Source organism: Rhododendron vialii, chromosome 9a (genome assembly GCF_030253575.1).
Source record: "Rhododendron vialii isolate Sample 1 chromosome 9a, ASM3025357v1".
Classification (NCBI taxonomy): Eukaryota; Viridiplantae; Streptophyta; class Magnoliopsida; order Ericales; family Ericaceae; genus Rhododendron; species Rhododendron vialii.
This window is the reverse complement of record NC_080565.1, coordinates 35,415,138-35,432,977: the sequence shown is the minus strand read 5'-3', so window position 1 is coordinate 35,432,977 and position 17,840 is coordinate 35,415,138. Positions and strand designations below refer to the sequence as shown.

Sequence of the window (17,840 nt, the reverse complement as noted above, 5' to 3'; positions counted from 1 at the left end):
TGAGTTTTGGTGATTGAATACTCGAGGGAAGGGTCTTGCTCTCGAGAGGAGGCAACTCTTCAAATTTCGGAGACCATACGTCCGTCCCACAAACATCTTCAATGTCAAGCAAAGAACACAGATACTCCACCTCCGGTGAGTCAAGAAAGTTTTCTTCTTCGGCGGTAAGGCACACCTCCAACGGATCCTTACACAAGAAAGTGTCCATATGCTCTTGGACCAAAGAATCAATAAGATTGACTTCATGAACACACTCGTCATCCCCCATTTGGCTTCCGATATTGAAAACGTTCACCTCCATCTTCATGTTACCAAAAGTGAGATTGAGCAAACCACTTCGGCAATGAATAACGGCATCGGCTGTGGCTAAGAATGGACGCCCAAGAATGACCGGAGTTGACGTTGATGCTTGGGAGGTAGATACAGGGCAAGTATCCAATACGACGAAATCCACGGGATAGATAAAATTGTCTACTTGCACAAGTACATCCTCCACCATCCCTCGTGGAACTCGGATGCTTCTATCGACCAATTGAAGTGTCACTGGTGTTGGCCTCATCTCCCCCAATCCAAGTTATTCATAAACAGAATACGGAAGCAAGTTCACACTAGCCCCCAAATCGAGAAGGGCTTTTTCGATCTTCTTGTCGCCAATGGTGATGGAGATGGTTGGACAACCCGGATCTTTATACTTGGGAACCACATTGGTTTGAATAATAGAGCTCACTTGTTCCGTCAAGAAAACCTTCTTTTGAACATTCAACTTACGCTTTTGAGTGCATAAGTCTTTGAGAAACTTGGCATAAGTGGGAATTTGCTTGACCGCATCTACCAATGGAATATTGATTCTCACTTGTTTGAAAAGCTCATAAATCTCGGAGTTGGTATTGGCATGGGCCGGAGCTTTCAAACGTTGGGGAAAAGGAGCCGGAATGTTGGCAACGGGGGCCTTCGGCTCTTCCACTTGAGAGTTTTCCGGATGCTCACCAACGGGAGAGGGCTCCGAGGTTGGTGAGTCAATAAGAGGGTTCGGAGCTTGCGATACAATAGGTGTAACCCTTGGCTTGATAGGCTTTGGAGGAATAGCCTTATCAATCTCCTTGCCACTACGCAATGTTGTAATAGACTTGGCTTGCTCGGGACTAAGCACCGAAGAGCTCGCCACATAATTGGTTCCTTGCGGATTCACTTGAGGTTGAGTCGGAAGCTTCCCCTTTTCTTGTTGAAGAACCCCCACCGTATTAGTTAACTTTGCCATTTGATTCTTGATTTCCCCGAGCGTTTGAGTGGTTTGCTCGTTAAGGGACGTTTGACTTTGCATAAAAGATGACATAATATCCTCCAAAGATCGCTTTTGAGATTGGAATTGATTTTGCCCATGAGGAGGTCTCGGAGGCGCAAACCCCGGAGGTTGTTGATGTTGAGAGAATCTCGGCACTCCTTGAGATTGAGGAGGCCGGAAAGCTTGATGTTGTTGAGGCGGTGGAACTTGTGGAGGTCCGGGAGGTTGAGAATCGCTCCACCGGAAATTAGGATGCATTTTCCACCCCGGATTGAAAGTTTGAGAATAAGGGTCAAACCGTTGATTAACGGCATTGACCTCCGCTTGCCCGGTTCCTTGAAGAATATCCTTAACGGCCGGGAGCATTTGGCAATCTCCCGTAGCATGACCTGCAATTTCACACAACACACAAATTTCTTCCGCCTTGGCCACAGAGGCCATCCCAGCAACTTTGTTGAGTTGTAAAGTTTCAATTTGGCGGGAAAGCTGGGCGACCTTGTGGGCTAGCTCATTTTGCTCATTCAATTGGAATTTTCCGGAATTGCTCGGAACCGGATTAACCACGTTCTTGTCAGAAGGGTCCGAGCAATCCCAGTTTTGAGTTTTTTCAGATAACTCCTCAAAATAGTCCCACGCCGCATCAGGGGTTTTAGCCATGACTCCACCCACACACATGCTATCCATAAGAAGTCGGGTGCTTGGAAAACAGCCCTTTAACAAATACTTGACTCTTTGAAAAATCGGTAAGCCATGATGTGGGATGGAGTTAAGCAAATCCTTGTACCTCTCCCAATATTGATAAAAAGATTCCCCCTCTCTTTGTTTGAAAGTTTGAATTTGATTCATGAGTTCCTTTGTGAGATGTGGGGAAAAAAATTTCATGTAGAAAGCCTTTGATAAATCCGCCCAATTTGCCAAGGATTGGGGCCTCATGTTATTCAACCAAATCTTGGCTTTGTCTTTCACAGAAAATGGGAAGAGTTTTAGTTTTGCGGACTCAAGCTGAGCGGGCGTGGACACTATTGTGGAAACCAATTCCTCGAATGCCCGCATATGAGTGTACGGACATTCTTTGTCTTTCCCATAAAATGAAGGCATCATGTTAATGTGATGCATTTTAACGGTGAAGTTATTCGCCTCGGTTGCGGCCGGAAGGACTATAGTGGGCCGCGGAGTAGTACGGGCTGGATTCAAATAGTCGCTCATAGTCCTTTCGGGCACAACCGGCGGCATTTCGCCTTCACCGTTTCCGGCCATTCTTTCTCGAGGAGGGGTTCTTATAGAAAAAGGAGTTCTTTGGGGTGGTGGTGTCCTAGCTCGAACCCGACGAGGAGTTTTGGGTCGAGGAGGAGAAAAAGATCTATGAAGCCTCTTAGAATTTGGGCTTCGAAAGGCACCACGATGACCACCACACATACAATTTAAAAACCCTTCTCGAGAATTAATGGGCAACAAGCACAAAGTAAACAGACAAGAGGGGCTATGCCGCCGCCTCCTAACAACAGCTTCGAGGGGCTATGCCGCCGCCTCGATAAGAGAAGACAATAAAAGAAAATGTGATTTGTACTTACTCTAGCTTCGTTAAACCTCACGTTTGAGAAACTCAAGTTAGGGGTATCCACTAGATTAAGTACAAATCACGCAAAGTAAAATGAAACGGGATACTTACAATGGTTTGGCGAACCTCCAAAATAAGCTATAAAAGAAAGCGCTCCCCGGCAACGGCGCCAAAAATGCTTGCGACCTTAATGTGTGTTGTAATAAGAATACCCCAAGCGTAGGGTTAGGTCGGTTGAAAGCATAATACCCGGAAGTCCGGGGTCGAATCCACAGGGAGCGCATCCATAACTTGTTTTCAGAGATTAGCTCGCGTAGAGATTTAGCGTTAGGACCGCCAACCAAACTTCGGCGTTGAGACGGCCAACTGAACGATTTAGTTAACTGGCTACTTAACCTAACTACGGATTTTTAACTGGAGATTAACCTAAAGGCTAGGTTTAGGGATAATTAACACCCATAACGCAAGGATAAACTTGATTCTTCTCTTTTTAACCAAAGTGTTAAACATGTCTAGGGTTCTTTTGGTGCATTTAGACAAACACAAGGAGGGACATAGCTCCAAGTATCAAATGTGGCAAGAAGTTTAACCCTTGCCTACATTTGATCAAAGAGATTAACACCTCAAAGTTTTGATACTTAAAATTGACCCTAGCACATGCTTAAGCTAGAAAAACGAAAATTACATGAGAAGAACAAGCAACACCCTTGGTTATGGGATGCTAACCATCCCACAACCTAACCTTACTACACTACTCACACATATCGTAAGAAGACATGAAATGAGTACGGGTAATGGTAAGGAGAAAACTAAACATTGATTAAATTCGAAATAAAGACAAGATCCTCGAAGAGAATGAGATTCCTTACACCTTTAATGAAGACTACAAGCTTCGGAAGTAGACGAATCGTACTCGAAAATCCTCCTCAAAGTATAAATGAAGAGAGAGATGGGAACTCCATCAATGGAGGTAGAGAGAGAGAGTGCCAAAGTAAAGATCCCCTACTGAAATCAGGCTTGAAAGTATTTATAGCCCCTTAAAAAAGAGTTACAAAAGTCCTAAATACCCCTAAGTTGTTGCTTGGTCGGGTACAAAATTCGGCAGAAAATCCCAGTTGGTACAGGTACTGCATTTTTGCGGTACCGGTACCAGTTCAGATTGGAGCTTTTTGCCACGCTACTGATTACTGGGTACAGGTACTGAGATTTCAAGTACGGGTACCACCTGGACAATTTTTATCTTTCATTGCTCCTTCACCCTATGCATGTCCCTTGGCCTTACGATGTCCGGCACACCTTCCAATGCTACTTCTCATCATTCTTGGGACTCGGTGGCAGGGTGCCACGTGGCCTCAGGTGTACGGCTACCCTTAGAGCTAATCCACGGCGACAAAACACGTCTTTTTTTCATGAGATTTGCCTGAAACTTGCAAACACAACGCCTTCGCACGAAATCAACGAATTTAGCAATGAAATGCATGGATGCGAGACAACAGATGCGAGAGATAAGCCCTGATATCAACACTTTCTGGGGCTTATCACAGTGCACATTACATATGGAGTTCACCAAGCACAATGTTGATCACTCTGACGTACTAGCTAATTTTATTAGCTGGGATGTTCGTCTCGACAATCGATGGTCTGAATTTTAAAAGAATTTTTTAAAATTTGGACAATCCAAAACACTTTTGAATGATTGAGATTTCACAGCACCACTCTCGCGTTGTTTTATTTAAAAGTTGGGGCCACTAAATTTTTTTTGCATACCCACCGGGCAAAATATAAATCACTTTTAATTTAATTTCTTAGTTAAATTATGAAAAATGATTTTGGCACTCGAGCTTTTTATAATGGCAATGTATACTCGAAAGACAAATTTTAAAGTACCCTTAGAGCATCTCCAATCCAACACCCTCCAAATCTCTATTTGAGAAGATCAAATTAATCTATTTTATTTGAAAAGTAGATTTAGAGGATTGTACTATTTGTCTCAACTCCAACCCAACACTCTATTTCTCAACTCCAACACATATTTGGAGGAGATCCTCTATTTTTTCCTTCATCCTCTATATTTAGAGGATCAAAGTTCATTCTCCCAAATGGAGGAGAGTTTTAGAGAATGGGTTGGAGAATGTTTTTCCTCCAAAATGAAGAAATGGAGTATGGATTGGAGATGCTTGTGGGCACACGCCCCCAAAATTCCATTTTTGTTCTTTTAAAAATTTGGGTGCGGCCCTTTTTTGGAAAGCGCAAAGAAACGCTTCGATTCAGAGTCGCCACTCGGGTTTTAGCGGTGAAATACCCAAAGAACCGAACTCGAAAACGTTTGCTACGTTATTTGATTTTGAAAAAGGCTCGTAGACTGATCCGTCGTCACCTTCGATATCTGAGGTTCGGGAGCCAGGTTTCGAGAGGGGAAGGGTTTTATGGCACCCCTCTCACCTAATCCGGAGATCGGTCTCTACTCAGGCATTTTTGTAAAACGTTTGCATTTTTCTCTCATTTGATCATTTTCTAGCCAGTTAGGGAGGGAGAACAGTTAATGGGGGATTAAAACTGTAACAAGTTGTGATTATATGACAAAAATGTTCATGGATGATTTGCTTGCAATAATAAACATAGAGTGAGAACAAGCACCGTGAGCAGTCTGAATAAGGTGGAGTACGCTGTTTTGGAGAGATGTGAGCAGGCATCGCACCAGTATACTGACACAACCTGCGCACGCCAACCCATCACTGGCGTACTCCACTTACCATGAACTCACAGCCTTTGTTTGCAATCTTCTGGACTTTGGAATGGACCAGCGCACACCCAGGACAAATCATGCAATTTAATGGAGCAGAATATAAGTAGTTACAGATAGGCAAAATGGCTCCAAGCCACGAAAAATAACAGAATATCCCAAAAATAGTGTGGGAACATAAAAGATGCCAAAATCATACTAAATGTAAGGGCCAGTCACTGGACCTTGGTAACATTGCCGTACGCCAGTTTTAGGAGACCGCACGCCAGTTCTACCATATGGTTAGTGCTTGGCTTTGCATTAACTGGGCTCTGGACCATGACCAGAAGGATTCCAGAGGCCCTCTAAACAGATAAGGAATAAGCATTAACTACTACAGCTAAGCAACTCTAAATATATAGAAAGCAGTAAACTGGTTATTAGCATGCTAAAGTGATTGACAGAAATGTAAGCTAGCAGAAGTGATGATCGATGATCCCCACGCCAGTAGTGCATATACTGCCATGACTGGCGTACGGCATTATTGTACTGGTGTGCGCCATGTTTCATCTCACACGGTTGTTGTATTTTACCAGTTTAAAGCTAGGACTAGTATTGACTACTAGCTTGGACCTTACTGGTTCCCCTCAGGAGTCGAAAACAGAAAGCCATGCAAAGGTGGTATACCTTTTTGTGTTGAGGCTTGGAGGTGATTTTGAGCTTTGAGGTTGAAGATGAAGGCTGGATGGTGACTGAATGACAGCGGGGTGTATGGAAGTGGGCTTCTCTCCTTTCTCTTTCAATGGAGGAGAAAAGGTAGAAAACAAGAGAGGAGAGAAGAAGGGTTTTTTGACTCTTAATGTGGTTAACCCCTTGCAAATGAATGCAAAGGGGGTATTTATAGAGGAGAGAGAGACTGAGGAAGGGGCTTAACCAGTTGGGTTAGGGCTGGCTTGGTTAAGGGGAGAGCTTCCCATGCATTAAATGCATGGGACTTGGCTTGATGGAGGGTGTAGGAGAGAGAGGGGAACGTCCCTACCGAGTGCAATCATCAGGGAGACTGTAGCCGACGTCAGGGTGGCACAAAAGTCTCGTCCATGTGGCTGAATAAAGTTGATTTGACTGGGTTTGACTGGCGTGCGCCATTCTTTGACCTGCGTGCGCTAGTAATAACTGAGTCAACGGTCGATGACCGACACGTGGCAGTTAATTGGCGTACGTCAGCACAGTACTGGCGTAAGCCAGTTTGGGTTTTGCTGGGGTTGTTTGGCTCTGGTTTGAAGGGTTTGAAATGGGTTTGAATGAGGTTCGAAACGCTCAAAGCTCAAACACACCACCGTCTTCAGACTATTCTGGACCATAATCATCATTGGGGAAATAAAAGACCGAAAAATAGCGTTATCCGGACAGTCCAGAAAGGGGTGTCTATAGTAGCCCCCCTTTGACGGCACTTGGGGTACCATTGACTGGAGACAAGTAACGTCAAAGGTTTTTCTAGACACCCTCTTCGAGGCTATCCAGAATGCATAAGACATGAATCTTTAAAGAACCTGATTGATATTTTGGACGAACGGGCTACTATAGGAAAGGGACTCTCCTGGGGAACAATCCGTTGCAAATGAATCGACTCCTGTTGGGGAAAGAAGGTAGTTGGATGGGTGGATCGTCATTGATTTGAAATTGGACGGATAGATCGTCGTTGATTTGAAATTGGATGGATGGATCGTCGTTGATTTGAAATTGGACGGGTGGACCATCGTTGATTTGAAATCGGACGGATAGATCGTCGTTGATTTGGAATTGGACGGGTGGACCGTCGTTGATTTGAAATTGGACGGATGGATCGTCGTTGATTTGAAATTGGACGGGTGGACCGTCGTTGATTTGAAATTGGACGGATAGATCGTCGTTGATTTGAAATTGGACGGATAGATCGTCGTTGATTTGGAATTGGACGGGTGGACCGTCGTTGATTTGAAATTGGACGGATAGATCGTCGTTGATTTGAAATTGGACGGGTGGACCGTCGTTGATTTGAAATTGGATGGCTAGATCGTCGTTGATTTGAAATTGGATGGATAGATCGTCGTTGATTTGGAATTGGACGGGTGGACCGTCGTTGATTTGAAATTGGACGGATAGATCGTCGGTGATTTGGAATTGGACGGGTGGACCGTCGTTGATTTGAAATTGGACGGGTGGACCGTCGTTAATTTGAAATTGGACGGGCCTCTGCTTGGGAATGGGTCCCAAAACGTTTCAGAATAGGTCGAGCTTCCACTTGAGAATGAATTCCGGCACAGGGCATGAATTGGGCCTGAGGCCCAAAAGTTACTGGCGTACGGCTCTACGAGACTGGCGTGCGCCATCTTGTACAAAGATTCGAGCCCAAACCCGGCCCAACTACTCTCTCATGTCGTATAAGCTTCCGAACCAGTGCAGAAACCGCCATCTTTCGGCTTTGAACTCCCAAGGGCTTTCAAACTCCCTCAAACTCTCTTAATCTCTTTCTCATTCTTCCATTTTTCTCAAAACCTGTGGGCACGCGCCCCGGAAAATGCTTATTTATAAAATTGGGGGTGGCTCTTTTTCGAAAAAGCACGGCGAAACGCCTCGATTCAGAGTCGCTACTCGGGTTTTAGCGGTGAAAATACCCAAGGAACCGAAGTTGAAAACGTTTGCCACGTTTGTTTGATTTTGAAAAAGGTATGGACCGGTCCGTCGTCACCTTTGATATCTAAGGTTCGGGAGCCAAGTTACGAGAGGGGAAGGGTTTTATGGCACCCCTCTCGCCCAATCCGGAGATCGGTCTCTACTTAGGCATTTTTTATAAAACGTTCGCATTTTTCTCTCATTTTATCATTTTTGGCCAATTAGGGCGGGGAAACAGTTAATGGGGATTAAAACTGTAACAAGTTGCATTTATATGACGAAATGTTTATGAATGACTTGCTTGCAATGATAAACATAGATTGAGAACAAGCACTGAGCAACCCGAATAAGTTGGAGTACGCTGCCCAGTAAGAACATGAACAGGCCCTGCACCAGCATGCACTGGTCGAGCCTTTCGACCAGTGCATGCTGGTGTAACCTGCGCACGCCACTATCAGGCTGGCGTACTCCACTTATCTAGCTTCTCAGTCTTTGTACGCAATCCTCTGGGCTCTGGAAAGGGACCAACGCTTATCCCACATCGATGCAAATGAGAATGCTAAAGAAATTGATTAATTGAAACAGAATTGCAAATTCGTAAATGCCTTTTTCAAATTTGGCTCACTTTATTTAGTCAATGTTTAGAAGAAACTACATGAGAGAACAATCGGAAAAGCTCCAGATTGGATTGACCGGACACGAGATCCCGTTAAATTACCATTCCAACCTTCGGCAGCGCGAAGCTCACCGTTTTGACAAACTTTTGTGGGATTGTCCTCAAGTAGCTATAACAAAAGTGAAAATTTTGCAAAGTAGCGATGATGTAAGCAATTTTGATGTTGCTGACTTTTCAGCATTTTTCTCATTAAAGACACGGGATTTTGCCTCCTCCCCCGATGTGGCTGCTCTTAGTTCAGTATTAATCATTCTTAAGTCTCCGTTTGTTTCGATGGATGTAGAATGTTTTTTTAGAAAACAAACTTTAAATTTTTATTTTTTGGTGTTTTGTTGGCACTTGAATTTTTTTTTAGAAATCAAAAAAAAAAGTGTAGAGAGAGGGAGAGAGGAGGGGGGTGCGGCTTAAATAGTGGAGAGGCTTAAGAATATTGTAATTGAATGTGGATCAAGACTGACGATCGAAAAAGCAGTGAGAATTGCAGTAGAATGTAGTGAGTTCATTTTGAAAAATAACTTACAGAAGATTTAAAGGTAAATCATTTTCATTCAATTGATGAAAAATATTTTACATGTAAAATGTTTTTTTTCATTTTTACACAACAAAACACCGAAAAATAGGTAAAATATTTTACCGAATAACATTTTACAACCAAACAAACGGAGCCTAAAAAAGTTTATTCATCAGTTTTAATACTCATTAAGACCGTATGTAGAAAACAACTTATGTACCCTTCTCCTTGCTTTAATACACTCCGTAATAATATTGTTGAAGACCAAAAATCACGTGACCGATCCCATATCCTTTTAAACTATTCCATTCGAATATATGGGATCCAATTCTCTCTGGTCCAAGTCAATTCCAAAAACTCACAAGGACGTCACTCACAAATGAATGTTTTGTTTGGTTTGTAATTTGAGTAGCATTTTTGAATAATGAGTGGAGAGAGAAATGAGAGTAATGATTGAAGAGAGATGTAAAAAGCGGAGAGAGATAGCGAGAAATGAGAGTAATAATTGAAAAGTTAGAAAGAAAAATAAGAGTAATAATTGACATGATCAACGGGAATTGAGCTTGAAGCATCGATTGTCCCCATGCCTCCAAGGAAGACACTTGTTAACGCCATGTTTGAATGCAAAGTCGCCTTTAACAGCTCAAACCCTAAAAAAGAAGGGCATGTTCATTTTCAGTACTAATAAATACTAACAAAGCAAAACTAAAATCGCCAAGGCAATGAGATTTCATTGAACAAAAGATAAATTTAATGCGGTACAAAGGAATTTGTTGTCGAAAATATTGTATTATCAAAATTCATTCCCGTCCTTTCATTTCAATTGTAAATTCTACCAACTATTACATGATTTTGAATGCATTTTCACAAGAAGTTCGTTCATAAATACGTCAACCTTTGAAGTGCACGCATATGAAGCACAATTACGGTGGCAAAGGTAACCATATCCTCCCTTACCGTATGTGTAACACCCATCCCGGGATATTTAGAGTTTCAATTTAATTTTGAGGTTTGGGGTTTAATTTGTATTTGTTGGATTCTATGAGGGGCCTTGGTGTGATTTACATGGAGAATTGTTATTGGTTTGGAGTATAAGTTGAGAGGAGAGGTGACCACATAGGATTTCTTCCTAAGTGACTAAATAGCCATCAGATTCTTCCCAATTCTGCCGACTCCCAATTCTGCCGACATAGCGAGAGAGAGAGGGGGAGAGAAAGGGAGGAGGAGGTCACGGCTAAGGGGAGGGAGGAAGGAGAGGTCCGGTTTCGACGATCCAACTCGGTGACAAGTAAGTTCTTGTACTCTAGAAGTGTAATCCATGTTTAATTTCATGTTTGTGTGGCTAGATTCTCCATGGATTGAGTTTTGAAAGGAAATCGACAAAGTTCATGTTTTGGGTCAAATTCGTGGGTTTTGGTAATCTGTCTTTTGGGGGCCCTTCTGCTAGGAATCAATTTTTGGTGTCTTCATAACTGTCAAAGTACGTTTCAATACGAAGATTTCGGTACCAAGATCATGCAAAACCGATAATCACACAATTAGTTATGAATCTTTGAATACTGGCTGTTTGCTGGATGTGCGATTCTGTGCGTGGCTGTCTTCTTTTAACTTTCTGGGCATGATGAACATTTTGGGTGGCTTTGGGTCTTTTATAGGAGCTGCATATTTAAGTTAAGAAGAGATTGGCGTTGGAATCAAGTAATTTGATTTAGTATACAATTTTTGGTGAATTTCTAAAGCAGGGTTGGTTGACTGGGGCGAAAATGGTTGCAAATCGGTTTTTCTTTTGATTGTTGGGTTAACCTCCTCTCGTTTCTGAACCTGGGATTTTAACTGAGTGCAGGGCTTGTAGTGGTGCAACTTTTGGTGTTGGTTTCAATATTTTTGGGTTTAAGATGAAAGAGTTATGATTTTTCAATCAATTTTACTTATTCCCGCGTAGAATCTGACAGCACCGACGGACTTTGGTATAATGGCCATAACTCCTAGCTCGGGACTCAAAATGACACACCGTTTGTTTTGTTAGAAACTAGACACATAGAGCTTTCCAACGATACGTCCCATGCGTCATGGGTATGTCCGAGCGATAACAGATTTGCATTTAAAGTTGACCTAAATTCTGCCTTTGCTCCAGTTTTTACTGTTATGTTGAAGCTATAATCGTAAGGCCGTAGTTAGGTTACCCGAACTCTGTTTTTGATGTATGACCTATGGATTCAAAGAAGAAGAAGTCTACTTTTCAATGGTTTAAGTGTCGCCCTGGAATTCATGTTGTTTAATTAGATATGGCCAAAATAAGACAGGCTGGTTGTGGTTGTCGTTCCTGTTTTGGGAGTTTTGTTGCGTTGGTCTGTTTGGTTGAGATTGTACACTTGTGGGTCTTTATATTTGATATTTTTGGGTGTGTTGGAGTACCTTGGAGTATGGAAAAGATGTGTGAGGTCTCCCGGGTACGTGGGTACTCCCGGACACCTCTAGAGATTTTGGTGACTTTGTGTAATGTTTGCCCCATTAGCTAGTGTAGAAGGCATGTTATGATTTGTTAGTCTAGCTTTTGGTTTAACATTCCTAGATGTGCATATGCTAATATGGGTTAACTTGTGGCTAGGTAACGAGCCGGTCTTTTAGGAGGTGCCGAAACCGTAAGTTTGGCATACTCCAGTCGAATGAAAGGTGAGTGTGTCTGATATGGTTCTTCTCAATAAGATATTGCTATGGTGGTATGTATATATCTTGCTAATGGTATTTTAGCTTTCAATATGATTATCGATATGTAAATAATGCGGTGGAGGTGATTATATATCAATGATATCATGCTAATCGAGGTTTAGCTATTGATATGGATATATGTGGTCGAAATTGTATATCATGCTATATATTGTTTAGCTAATGGTATGCATGCTTGTTGTATGTTGATTGTACCCGCGAAAGGATTGTGAAGTGAGTCACACCATATCGTGGGCCATGCCGTCTAATTAACGGTGAATGGGAGTGTGGTGTGCGGGACACAATTCCTTGGGTACATGGGATGTGGCAGACGTGTCACTGTATGTTGGTGTTTATACATGTGGTTATACGATTGAGTACTTATGTTGAGTTTCGTGTGATTTACATTCATGCCGTTATTGTTATGTGGTTGTTTATTGAATAATATTGCTATGTTTGGAGAATGTGGTGGTTATGATTATTGATATTCTTTTGGGTATTGTGACATTTTATTGAGCATTTCTATATCTCACACACTCTGGTTTTCCTTTTTGGACTGCCAGGTAGCAGGTGGCTTAGAGTGGGTCCACTACTGGTCAACGCTTTGGAGAGTGCTAGACTAGCGTCGGGTGATGTCTTTGGTTAGATTGTTGCGTAGCTGATTCGTCTAGAAGCTAACCTAAATGTTATGTAATTAATTGGAGAGAGGGATATTTATTATAACTTGAGAGTTGAGGTTTTGGGCGTTGACTTGGTTGTATTTTAAGTGAGAAGTCTTCCGCTAATTTGTATTCTGATTGGTTGTAGAGTGTGGTGTGGTCTATTGTGTGGAATGCCACGTGGCCGCGCTGACTCGGGCCCACTCTGGGTGCCGTTTGCGGGGCGGGGCGTGACAGTATGCCTCTATTACACAACTCAATTATCGAGCATGGAAATTCAACTAACCATCTTATTGTGTTCGCTAACAAATTCAATGAGAAACAGTCGCATAAATTCGCACCATGCAACTTGGTATTTGGAATATTTTCAAGTTGCTCTAGCTGGCACGATTAGAGTAACTGTTTTTCTCTTCCAAGAGTGATAGAAGCTCTCTTAAAGCAGAAAACCATTTCCTTTTTTTCTGATGAAAACAAGAAAATAGTATAGACGGATTTGAACAAATCCCAATTAGTAATCCTATTCCAAAGGGCAGATGCAATTAATTTTCCCGTTCCATAGACAACCAAAGCGAGTTTTAAAAAACTGATTGGTAAAACCTGGAACCGTTCTTGTAAGACTATGTAGACCATGGATTTAAAACTCTTATCACTGAAATTAGCAGAATTACTAGGGAATTAAAATTCTACACATTAAAGATTGCCGACTCAAGTAGTACGCAGACAAAGGTGCTAATCAAGCATGCTATAATGACCAAGTAACGAAGGTTGAGCGGCAACAAAGGTAAGTGTAGTATGTCGCTGATGTGTGGCAATTAGATCGATAAAACTATGCTGGACAAACAGAACCGGCAAACAAGCAAGGACCTCAAAACAGAGCATGCTCGTGATACGCATACAATGACTTTAGATTGTTAGAATTTTGCTCTAGGAAGTAGAATAAAATACACAAAAATATGGAACAAGATAAATATGAAATTAGAGATGCTTTGAGTAAAGATACTGGTTAAAACTGTCTTCGACTATAGAGATGCTTTGCGTAATTTCAAACCCTACCAAAAAAAAAAACCAAAGACATTAGTAATTGGAACTGTTTCCAATTGAAAATTAGAATAACCAACGAATCATTGTTTTCATTTCAAACGAAAGAGAAAGGAAATACTCACTCATAAGAATATGTGCAAATTCTCTAAATAAAATTACCCAAATGCATATCTGGCAATAACAACCTCTCTCTCTCTCTCTCTCTCTCTCTCGATCTCGATAGGCAACAACTTTTCTCTTATGTTTGAACTACAATAACACTGTATGCGATCCCTGTTCAGATGTTCTAACAAGAATTGCAATATTTGAATCCCGAAGTTCTGGAACAAAATTAACCAGAAAAAGGAATAACGAAAAGAAAAACTAAGCAACAAGAGAGAGGGAAACATCAATACCTCATCCATACCAAAACTCACCACCTTCTCCTCCAAAGATGCAACATTTGTAACATTGCACTTGCTAAGCAATGCAATACCAGAGATGGTAGACATGGGCATCACCACCAAATTATCCATCACCTTATATGTTACCACACCTTTAACAAAGCCTCCCTCACCAGATAAACCAGTATAGGCAACCTTTGTTGGCACGAATGTTACCTCAGTCGACATAGGATAGTAGCATATTGGACAAGTAGCTTTTGGGTCATAGGTGAAGTACCTGTAAATCCAAAAAAAAAAAAATTGGAACAAGAAAATGATGTTGTTAGTAAGTAATACAAAATTCTAATGTCAAAAAGAATTTAATCTCAAGCAAAGTCCTCAACTTATAGGATATGTAGGATCCAAATTCTGTGCCGTCCGCAGCAAAATAGAAAATATCTATGAGATCAAAATTAACTCTGAGATTAATAGCGATTCGATAGATATCATAATATGATTTAATCAACAAACAAGTGGTATTTATAATGATGTTCAAGTGTCTTTAAGACACAGCGGGACAAAACAAACCAAATACCACGACAAAAGAGAACCAGTATAATTGTGAGATTTTCTCTATCTCAAGTGCAAAGGGTAAACATCAAATAAATACATCCGAGATTTTCTCAATCTCAAGAATATAAGAGAAACGAAACTTGCATGTGAATAAAAAAGTCACCAGTTAGTGTACCACAGGCAGAAAAGAATATTAAAAAAAAAAAGGGCTTGACAGATTCAGTAGAACCTTGTGAGCGAAGAATGAAAGAATAGTAGTTTCCTTGTAGATTTGATTTCATGGCTTATGATATCTTAGATTTCGAATTTGGCACTTGCTTCCACGAGCTTACTTCTTTTAGCCAATTGTTACAGTGTGATTGGTTTTGACGGGTGATGGAAAATCAAGAATCGAGGATTGAAAATGAGACTGAATTGATGGACTGCATGATCATAGATTCTCTTAGACAACAACCAATTTGGAGAGAGAGAGAAAAATTCCAAACATTAGGAAAGCAACTTCGTGTTGCCTAAATGGTATTCTGAGCGGGTGACGTGGGGTAGCGTCTCTGATAGGTACGTAAATATGCCTATTTACGCCCCCTAACTTAGGTTTGTTATGTCCGTTTAGTGCGCTACTTGGAGTTTGATACTTGTTAATTATGTTTCAGGACTCTTTGAGCCGATGAATAACATCTGGAGTTAAAGCGCAAAATCGGATTTTATTTCGTGCCAAGACAAAGTCGGTCATCACAATTAATTAAAACTCGAATCGACAATTGATGAGTATGTGGCGTGAAATGGTCTTATTTGGGTCAAAACCCATTGTGACTTAATCATGATTGATTGGAAACTGGACAAGTATAAAATGGGCCCACTGATTACAATTTGGAAGGAATTGAAGAAGGAGTTGATATACTTTTAGAAGCCAAAAATCTCGGCAGATTACAACGGGATTGGTCCACTATATATATATATATCCATCCTTCTAAATAATAAGAACGGGATTGAGGGATGCCAATTTTTGGCTCGATTTTTCCAATTAAGTACCTTGATTGGGCAACCTCAAGGCTGGGCACGCGGGGGCTCTGCTGCCCAGGGTGGGCAGCAGCCCCTACCCACACTCACACACACTCACACACTGCACCGTTTTATCAAATGAAAAAAAAAACAAATTCTTCCGTTTGCAATCCTATGGAACAGAAACGTGATTATAAGAGTCTTAGAGTTAAAATTTAATTATGTTTCTTTAGAATAATATGATCAGAATAATAAGATCTTCACGTCAATTCAAACGGATTGAAAATTGGAGCACTTAATTTTTTAATCATATCCATCCTTCTAAATAATAAGAACGGGATTGAGGGATGCCAATTTTTGGCTCGATTTTTCCAATTAAGTACCTTGATTGGGCAACCTCAAGGCTGGGGACGCGGGGGCTCTGCTGCCCAGGGTGGGCAGCAGCCCCTACCCACACTCACACACACTCACACACGGCACCGTTTTATCAAATGAAAAAAAAAACAAATTCTTTCGTTTGCAATCCTATGGAACAGAAACGTAATTATGAGAGTCTTAGAGTTAAAATTTAATTATGTCTCTTTAGAATAATATGATCAGAATAATAAGATCTTCACGTCAATTCAAACGGATTGAAAATTGGAGCACTTAATTTTTTAATCATATTTTTTAATATATAAACGGTCTAAAAAATTAAGTGTGCCACTTTTTAATTCTTAATTCGTTTGAACAAGTACGAATATCTTATTATTCTAATTATATTATTCTAAAGCATCATAATTAATTTTTGTCTCTAGGACTCTCATAATTAAGTATCTGCTCTTTATTTAGGATCCTGTAGATCAGAAACGTGATTATGAAAGTCCTATAGACAAAAGTTAATTATATCTCTTTAAAATAATATGATTAGAATAATAAGATATTCGTACTTGTTCAAACGAATTAAAAAGTGGCACACTTAATTTTTTAGACCGTTTATATATTAAAAATATGATTAAAAAATTAAGTGCTCCAATTTTCAATCCGTTTGAATTGACGTGAAGATCTTATTATTCTGATCATATTATTCTAAAGAGATATAATTAAATTTTAATTCTAAGGCTCTCATAATCACGTTTCTGCTCCATAGGATTGCAAGCGGAAAAGTTTTTTTTTTTTTCTTTGATGAAACGGTGCCGTGTGTGAGTGTGGGCAGGGGCTGCTGCCCACCCGAGCCCCCGCGTCCCAAGGCTGGAGGTTAGGGGTAATTGCGTCCATTTGCGTGCTTCTATTTCGGTAATTACGAGTGTCTTGGAGGGCAATTGAAAATGTGTCATTCCTGTGGGAGTACACGTGTTCTCCTCCCGTTCAACTATTCCTCTCCACCACTTTACTCTCCCTCCCTTCCAGAAGTTTTACACACCGCTGCAACATCTCTCTCTCTCCTCCGTGCTTTCAACTTTGAAGAACGAAGATTGTCACGTTTTGATCGCCGATATTCATGGGTAATCTCTCTTGACCTCTCTACCTCCTGTTCAGAGTGTTTTTAAGGGTTATCTCGATTTCGATTTTGTTTTTTCTCTCACCTCTATGTTTCCCTCTGTCTCATGGAGGTGCCGGCGTCAGAGTCACTCATCGGCTGCAAGAGGTAGGTTTTACACGTACAACTCCAAGATCGCATTTTTCCTGCTTTTCGATTTTGTTTTTTTCTCTCACCTCTATGTTTCCCTTTGTCTCATGGAGGTGCCGGCGTTGGAGTCACTCATCGGCTGCAAGAGGTAGGTTTTACACGTACAACTCCAAGATCGCACTTTTCCTGCTCCAAAATCTGTCGCTGCCATAGATCTGGTACACACACACACACTCTCTCCATGGCAGGTGTTAAGAACACCAAATAATATACCTATTAGTTCTTGATTCTGGGTCTCTCGATTTGGTAAAGAAAGCCCAATAACTTACATGGAGTTTCTCAATTTTTTTATTTGTGAGATGTTGGTTTCTTGATGTAAATCAGATGCCCAATAATAAATTAATGAGGCTTGAGTTTTGTAGCACCTATAGCAGAAGAGTATAGGATCCAGATTTGCTTGACTAAACTTTTCTCTGATTTATAAATTGTC

The 17,840-nt window shown here is 41.1% G+C and overlaps 1 long non-coding RNA gene and 1 other non-coding gene across 4 annotated transcripts; both read left to right on the top strand.

Moving 5' to 3' along the window:
• The first annotated feature begins 2,027 nt into the window (after positions 1 to 2,027).
• Positions 2,028 to 2,134, top strand: LOC131302209 (small nucleolar RNA R71). The gene has a single exon (XR_009191671.1). It is a non-coding gene; the product is annotated as a small nucleolar RNA R71 (small nucleolar RNA).
• Positions 2,135 to 10,367: 8,233 nt separating this feature from the next.
• On the top strand, positions 10,368 to 12,892 carry LOC131301604 (uncharacterized). Of its 3 annotated transcripts, none has more exons than XR_009191349.1 (3): positions 10,368 to 10,689; positions 12,010 to 12,074; positions 12,671 to 12,892. It is a non-coding gene; the product is annotated as an uncharacterized LOC131301604 (long non-coding RNA). The 3 variants fall into 3 exon arrangements; XR_009191347.1 differs by having other exon boundaries at positions 10,567 to 10,689; positions 12,010 to 12,121; XR_009191348.1 differs by having other exon boundaries at positions 10,567 to 10,689; positions 12,010 to 12,892.
• The last annotated feature ends 4,948 nt before the right edge of the window (positions 12,893 to 17,840 follow it).